The following is a 7,904-nucleotide window of genomic DNA, read 5'->3' as shown; positions in this document are numbered from 1 at the left end:
AGTGTCAAACTCAATCACATAAGGGGCCAAAATCCAAAACACACCTGAGGTCGCGGGTCGAACAGGATAAACATTTATTGAAAACTTTAAAACCATAACTTTTTAACATAAATATGAACTAGATTTATAGCATTACCTGTGATAATGCTAATGTGAATGCTGGAAGATGAATTTGGCCGCTAAAGATGCTGATGATGAAAGCTAAAGATGCTGAAACTGATAGCTGAAAAAGCAGAAGCTGATAGCCAGCTAAAATATTAGGTCAGTGCCAAAGTAGCCTAAACAAACAAACAAACAAAAAAACCTAAGTTAGCCAAAACAGTTAGCATGTAGCCGAAACAATAGCTAAACTTCAAAATATTCTAAAAAAAAGAAAAAAAGCCTAAATTAGCCAGAACAGCTGGAGTGTGACAATTAGCCTAACTCTAAAACAGCCCATAAAACTTAAAAATAAAAGCCTAAATTAGCTAAAACAGCTAGCATGTAGCTGAAATATTAGCTAGACTCCATAACAGCCTAAAAAATCTTAGTAAATGCAAAAATGGTCCAAAAACCTAGCAGAATGCCAATTTTTAAAATGTTAAAACCATAATATAATTTAACATAATAACGAATAGATCAGTGTCTATCGAGCTGTTCTCCTTACCACTCTTCTCCACAGCTCAGAGACATGGGTTACTTATCGCAGTCACTTACGACTACTTGAACGCTTTCACCTACGCTGCCTGTGCACCATACTCGGCATTCATTGGAGTGACTTCACCACAAATGTCAAGGTCCTTGAGCAAGCAGGAATAACCGGTGTTGAAGCCATGCTGCTGGGCACGTCTCAAGACTACACAATCTCCACCTACCAAAGATTGTCCTATATGGTGAGCTCTGCACTGGGCACCGAGACAGAGCTGCTCCCAGGAAGAGATTCAAGGACCGCCTGAAGAAGGCCTTAAGAGCTTGTAATATTAGTCTCAACCAGTGGTCCTATCTTCCTGCCGACCGCGGCACAACTACCTATCAGGCCATCTGTGCCTTCGAAGCTTCCCGGAGAACCTGCCTGGCAGAGAAGAGACAAAGGCGTAAAGTCTGCGCCTCAAATCCAAGCACGGACCTGCCCTACTTCTGATTTCTGCGGCCGGGGATGCCAAGCTCGTATTGGCCTTGTGAGCCATGAGCAAACCTCAATGTAATCTTCGTTTGATAGAAGTTATGCCATGATGATATGAATGATAAAAATGCAGGAACGTTATTCCAGAATAAATCAACATAAACCTTAAATAACTTTCAATAGTTTACTCTCAATAAAAAGAGGAGAGACCACAGAGACCCCAGACCTCCGGGGAGACGGAAGTCTGGGCATCTTTGCTTAGACTGCTGCCCCCGCGACCCGGTCCCGGATACGCAGAAGAAGATAGATGGATGGATAGAAAAATATATTTAGTCAAAATTATACAAGTTAGAAATGAGCTCAAGATAACATCGGGTCATTAATAACAATAAAATAAAATGATCTGGAGGGCCGGATAGAATTACCCAGAGGGCCGTATCCGGCCCCAGGGCCTTGACTTTGACACATGGTTTAGAGCTTCAACCAGATCAGAACAGTCAGTGTACACTCGGTTCTGTGTCCTGCAGGCCTCGAACCGCCGCCACAGACGGAGGTCACTCCACACCGCGGTCCGCCCACTTCTGAGGGGGAAGGACGCGCTGACAAACCCTGAAAGGTTTTTTTCCACGGCTCAGAGATACGCTCTGAAAGGCTTTGCTGAAACCACATCTTGAAAAAGTGCGGCGAGCCGGCCGGATGGATGGCTCACCTGCGGCGCCGCGCTGTCATCTTAATTGCAGGGGAAACTGGAGCGTGCTCGTTAATGGGCTGTAATGCATAGCGCGAGATAAGTGGAGTGGCGCGTATTGAGCGTTGGACTGACAGGTGACAGTGACTGTAAGCAAGCTCATATCTGAGCGGCGTGGCTCACCTGATCCCGACCACTCAGCCAATGAGCACCACAGATTTGTTAACAGGTGAATCATTCATGAAGCGTCTCGCATGTCCGGTTCTGCTCTGGAGGGAGTCACGGGCTCAAACGGGGAACAGGTTAAAGTTCCACCTCGTGTGAAGATCTGTTTCTTTCTAGAACTTTCTGTTTTCTGGACTAACCACAGGTCACCCGCTCAGAACCAGCAGAGTTTTCTCTTCACCCAGACTCCATTGAATGCAGCTGGAAGTGAAGCCCGTCATGGTGGAGCGGCTTCAGGTGACCCTGTGGCCAGGGGCGGACTGAGCAGTTTGGGGGCCCCAGGCGAACAACAACATAGGGCCCTCTCCAGGTTTGATATTAACCCTTCAACACCTGAGGCGTCACCAGTGATGCTTAAACACAAAATCTTTGAAAAACTGTAACTTTTCAACCAATCATTCGTTGAGCCACTTTTCTCCTTCAGAATCTACTGGAATTATCATGTTAACGGTTGAAAGGTTGCAGAAAATCAAAGAACATAAACCAGGGGGGTTGAACTCAATCGCACAATGGGCCAAAATCCAAAACACACCTTAGATCACGGGCCAAACGGGATAAACATTTATTGAACCCTAAAACTGCATTTTTAAAAATGTTACTTTTTGACATAATGAACTAGATATATAGCATCACCGGCAGTAGTGCTAGTGTGACTGATGTATACTGAAATTTATACCTGAAAACGGTGAAGCTGATAGCCAACTAAAATATTATTTAAATGCCAAAAACAAAAACAAAATTGGTTAGCCATAACAGCTAGCATGTAACAGAAAAAATAGTTTAACTTCAAAATAGCCTAAAAAAAGGAAAAAAGTCTAAATTTGCCAAAACAGCTAATGTGTCATTGAAATATTAGCTAAACTCTAAAACACCCTAAAAAAAAACTTTAAAAAAATCTTAAATTAGCCAAAATAGTTGGAATACATAGATAAAATTTTAGCTTAACTCCAAAGTAGCCTAAAAAGTAAACCCCAAAGTAGTCCAAAAAGATCACAGAATGACAATTTTTAAAACTTTAAAATCGTAACTTTTGTACATAATTTATAAATAATAAAAGGCAGGAATATTATTTCAGAATAAATCAACTTAAACTTTAAATAACTTTCAATATTTTACTCTCCATAAAAACATATTTTGTCAAAATCAAACAAATTAGACATGAGTGCAAGATAACATCGGGCCATTAATAAAAATAAAATAAAACGATCTGGAGGGCCGGATAGAATTACCCGGAGGGCCTTGACTTTGACACATGTGACATAAAAACTGGAGCTCTGGTGCTAAAGGGTTAATTATTTAGTCAGGTTTTGCTAAAGAAGGTAAAAGAAGCAAAAAAACCTAAAAACAGTTCACTGTGGAGTGGCGTCAATTAAAAAGAATGATGATAACAAAGACCATTTTCTGCTCCCACTTCCCTTTTCTCTCCTTTCCTTATGAAAGAAAAAAAATTTTATAACCTTCTGAATGTGAGTCCGCAGCCATAACCACTCGACCGTCTAGTGGCGGAATCTGGAATGCATGTCAAACTTAAATTTAAACATGACATTCTGTATTGCGAAATCAGGAAGTCATTGTTGATGGTTTAAAGGCATTTGTCTGTGTTAAAAATATTTCTTTCACCTGCATTGAACAGTTTTGAGGTAAAAATAAAATGTAAAAGTAAAAACAAATTCTTAATGTGGACTATTCCTGAGCCGGATTCGAACCCATGACCTTCTGAATGTGAGTCCGCAGCCATAACCACTCGACCGTCTGGTGGCGGAATCTGGAATCCATGTCAAACTTAAATTTAAACATGACATTCTGTATTGCGAAATCAGGAAGTCATTGTTGATGGTTTAAAGGCATTTGTCTGTGTTAAAAATATTTCTTTCACCTGCATTGTACAGTTCTGAGGTAAAAATAAAATTTAAAAGTAAAAACAAATTTTTATTGTGGACTATTCCTGACCGGGTTTCGAACCCATGACCTTCTGAATGTGAGTCTGCAGCCATAACCACTCGACCGTCTAGTGGCGGAATCTGGCATGCGTGTCAAACTTAAATTTAAACATGACATTCTGCATTGCGAAATCAGGAAGTCATTGTTGATGGTTTAAAGGCATTTGTCTGTGTTAAAAATATTAGTTTCACCTGCATTGAACAGTTTTGGGGTAAAAATAAAATGTAAAAGTAAAAACAAATTCTTAATGTGGACTATTCCTGAGCCGGATTCGAACCCATGACCTTCTGAATGTGAGTCCGCAGCCATAACCACTCGACCGTCTAGTGGCGGAATCTGGAATGCATGTCAAACTTAAATTTAAACATGACATTCTGTATTGCGAAATCAGGAAGTCATTGTTGATGGTTTAAAGGCATTTGTCCGTGTTAAAAATATTTCTTTCACCGACATTGAACAGTTTTGAGGTAAAAATAAAATTTAAAAGTAAAAACAAATTTTTAATGTGGACTATTCCTGAGCCGGATTCGAACCCATGACCTTCTGAATGTGAATCCGCAGCCATGACCACTCGACCGGCTACATCAATAAAGATGGATTGAGTCGCTCCAGGTTTTGTCTTTCACAGCTCTATTCTGATATATGAAAAACTCTGTCGTCTCATTCCAGTCGAGCACAAACCAGAAATACTGATCAAATTTTCAAACGGTTGTTTCCTCCATCAATGAAAGACGTACATCATCCAAACATCACTACTACATCTCTGGTTAAACTTTGCGTTCAATAGCTGCACATTATGAACGAGGAGCCAGAAAAAGGACTTAAACATTTCTGTAGCAACGAGTGAGCCTGGCAGACATGACGCAGGGAGAAATGAAAGTGCTCAGAACCGGCTGTACAACGTTACACAGAAAACAGGAGATTTATCACTGGGTGTCTTTCTCTGCTCCGACCAATGAGGAAAACCACCAACACTTCAGGGTCTGTGGTGAGGGGGGAACATGTGCGTTTAATCTACCCGCTTCCAAATGCCCTGTGGCAACCACAGCAAAGAGCACAGCAACCTAAATGGATGAAATTATATCCATATGATTCCAGCAGACAGCGGAGGAGAGGCAGGTTTCTCATGAGCTTCATCATGCGGCAAAATGAAACGCAGCTTGGCTGAAACAACACTCAGTTTACACAAATCATTTCCACCGCGGATCCGGAGCGCTTTCAGTCCGGATTATTCCGTATTTACATCCCAGATAAACGTCTGCTCCTTGAAGAAAATTATTTCTACCACAAATTCTCCTGCAAACACTTGCAGAAAACAGACTATTGGGGGTGGGGGGGGGCGGCGGGCTGTCCAGATGTGAATTCGGCCGATGAATTGCTGGGAGGAAGTAGTCATGTAAATGACCAAAGAGATTGATCGTAACAGCCGCTTGGTCCTCATGCCTGAACAGTTTTGGGTCCAGGTTAAAAATGATGATGATGGCACAACAGGAAGCCCTCCTACGATGATGAGCCGACCGGACCGCAGCCGTAATGACACGTTCTCTTCCTCTCATTCGTGGAAGACTGAAGAGGAAGAGCAGAGATGGACCTGAAGCTGGAACAGTCCACCCTGACCTGGAGAGTTGTCATGGAAACGCTTTACCTGCTCCTCACTCCAATCAGTCCGATCATGTGGCTTCCCTCCGAACTGGAGTTCATCAGAACGAAGGGAAAAGGAAATTCAGAGTCGGCCGTGTTTCAGCTTTATTGTCGAGAAACATTTTTATCTCCGAAACGTCTTCATTTCAGTGGCAGATTCCAAGCCAGATGCTGCGATGAATCTGAAGCAGACTCATGGAAGAAGCAGGAGATTTTCTGCTTTCATTTAAGCCCCAAACTGAAAAAGTTAAGGAGCATCAGAACCAAATCACAACTCCTGAAATCTGTTCTGGCTTCATTCTCTTTTAAAAAAGATATACAGTATGTCACAAAAGTGAGTACAAACCCTCACATCTCAGCAAACATTTAGTTATATCTTTTCTTAGGACAACACTGCATAAATGACTCTTTGACACAATGAACAGTAGTCAGTGTAAAGTTAGTACAGCAGTGTAAATTTATTGTCCCCTCAAAATAAATAAACATACAGCCAATAAATAATAGCTAAACCCCTGGCAACAAAAGTGAGCACACCCCTAAGTGAAAGTGCACAAATTGAGCACAAATGATCATTTTCCTTCCCCTTTGTCATGTGAACCATTAGTGTTACACTGTCTCAGGTGTCACTAGTTAGCAGGTGAGTTAAAATTCTGTAAAAAAGCTCTTCCACTCTCTTAACCGGCCACTGAAAGTTCAACATGCCACCTCATGGCGTCAGCTCTCAGAGGACCTGAAAAAACAAATTTTTTCTTTACATAAAGATGAACTAGGCTGTAAGAAAATAGCCAACACTCTGAAACTGAGCTGCAGCACAGTGGCCACAATCATCCAGCTCTTTAAGAGAACAAGTTCTTCTCAGAACAGGCCTCGCCATGGTCGGCCAAAGAAGCTGAGTGCACGTTCTCAGCGTCACATTCAAAGACTGGCTTTGAAAAACAGACGGATGAGTGCGTCCAGCATTGGGGCAGAGATTGAAGGGATGGGAGGTCAGCCTGTCAGTGCTAAGACCGTATGCCGCACACTGCATCAAATTGCTCTGCATGGTTGTCGTCCTAGAAGGAAGACTCTTCTAAAGATGATGCTCAAGAAAGCTTGGAAACAATCTGCTGCAGACAAACTAAGGACCAGGATTACTGGAACCACGTCCTGTGGTCTGATGAGACCAAGATCAACAGATTTGGTTCAGATGGTGTCAAGCATGTGAGGCAGCAACCAGGTGAGGAGTACAACGACAACTGCGTCTTGCCTACCGTCAAACATGGTGGTGGAAGTGTCATGATCTGGGACAGCATGAGTGCTGCTGGCATTGGGGAGCTACAGTTCATTGAGGGAAACATGAATTCTAACATGTCCTGTGACATTCTGAAGCAGAGCATGATCCCCTCCCTCTGGAAACTGGGCCTCAGAGCAGTGTTCCAGCATGATAATGACCCAAACACACCTCCAATATGACCACCGGCTTGCTAAAGTGGCTGAGGGTAAAGGTGATGGACTGGCCAAGCATGTCCTCAGACCTAAACCCCATAGAACACCTCTGCGGCGTCCTGAAGAGGAAGGTGGAGGAGCACAAGGTGTGAAATGTCCACCATCTCCGTTGTGTTGTGATGGAGGATTGGAAGAGGATTCCAATGGTAACATGTGAAGGTCTGGTGATCTCCATGGCCAGGAGACTTCAAGCCGTGCTGGAAAATGATGGTGGCCACACAAAATATTGACATTTCCCATTTTTACTCAGGGGTGTACTCACTTTTTTTGCCAGGGGTTCAGCTATTATTGGCTGTATTTTTATTTATTTTGAAGGGACAATAAATTTACACTGCTATACTAACTTTACACTGACTACTGTTCATTGTGTGAAAGAGTCATTTATGCAGTGTTGTCCTAAGGAAAGATATAACTGAATATTTGCCGAGATGTGAGGGGTGTACTCACTTTTGTGACATACTGTAGATATATTTGATGCTCGGAGCGGCCTCTCCTCCTTCATCCACCCGCGTCATCCTCTAAGACGTGTCAAAGTCAAGACCTGAGGGCCGGATCCGGCCCTCCAGATCATTTTATTTTATTGTTATTAGCGGCCCGAAGTTATATTGCACTTATTACTAAGATTTATGTAGGCTATTTTGGAGTTTAGCTATTTTTTCTGCTACATGCTAGCTGCTGTAGCTAACCTAAGGATTTTTTTTTATTTATTTTTTTGTTTTTTATACTAATTTGTATTTAAAGTTAAAGTTAAAGTCCCACTATTTGTCACACACCTAGGTGTGTGAAATTTGTTCTCCGCATTTGACCCATCCCCTGGGGGAG

At 42.3% G+C, this 7,904-nt stretch overlaps 1 protein-coding gene across 2 annotated transcripts in view; it reads right to left on the bottom strand.

Annotated features, from left to right (window-relative positions):
- Nucleotides 1–7,904, bottom strand: part of LOC112136962 (zinc finger protein GLIS1) — an 88,983-nt gene that overhangs the window by 25,478 nt on the left and 55,601 nt on the right. The gene's annotated exons all lie outside the window — the stretch shown is intronic.

This window comes from Oryzias melastigma, linkage group LG4 (genome assembly GCF_002922805.2).
Source record: "Oryzias melastigma strain HK-1 linkage group LG4, ASM292280v2, whole genome shotgun sequence".
In the NCBI taxonomy this organism is placed as follows: Eukaryota; Metazoa; Chordata; class Actinopteri; order Beloniformes; family Adrianichthyidae; genus Oryzias; species Oryzias melastigma.
The sequence above is the reverse complement of the archived record's forward strand: the minus strand, read 5'-3'. Positions and strand labels throughout refer to the sequence as shown.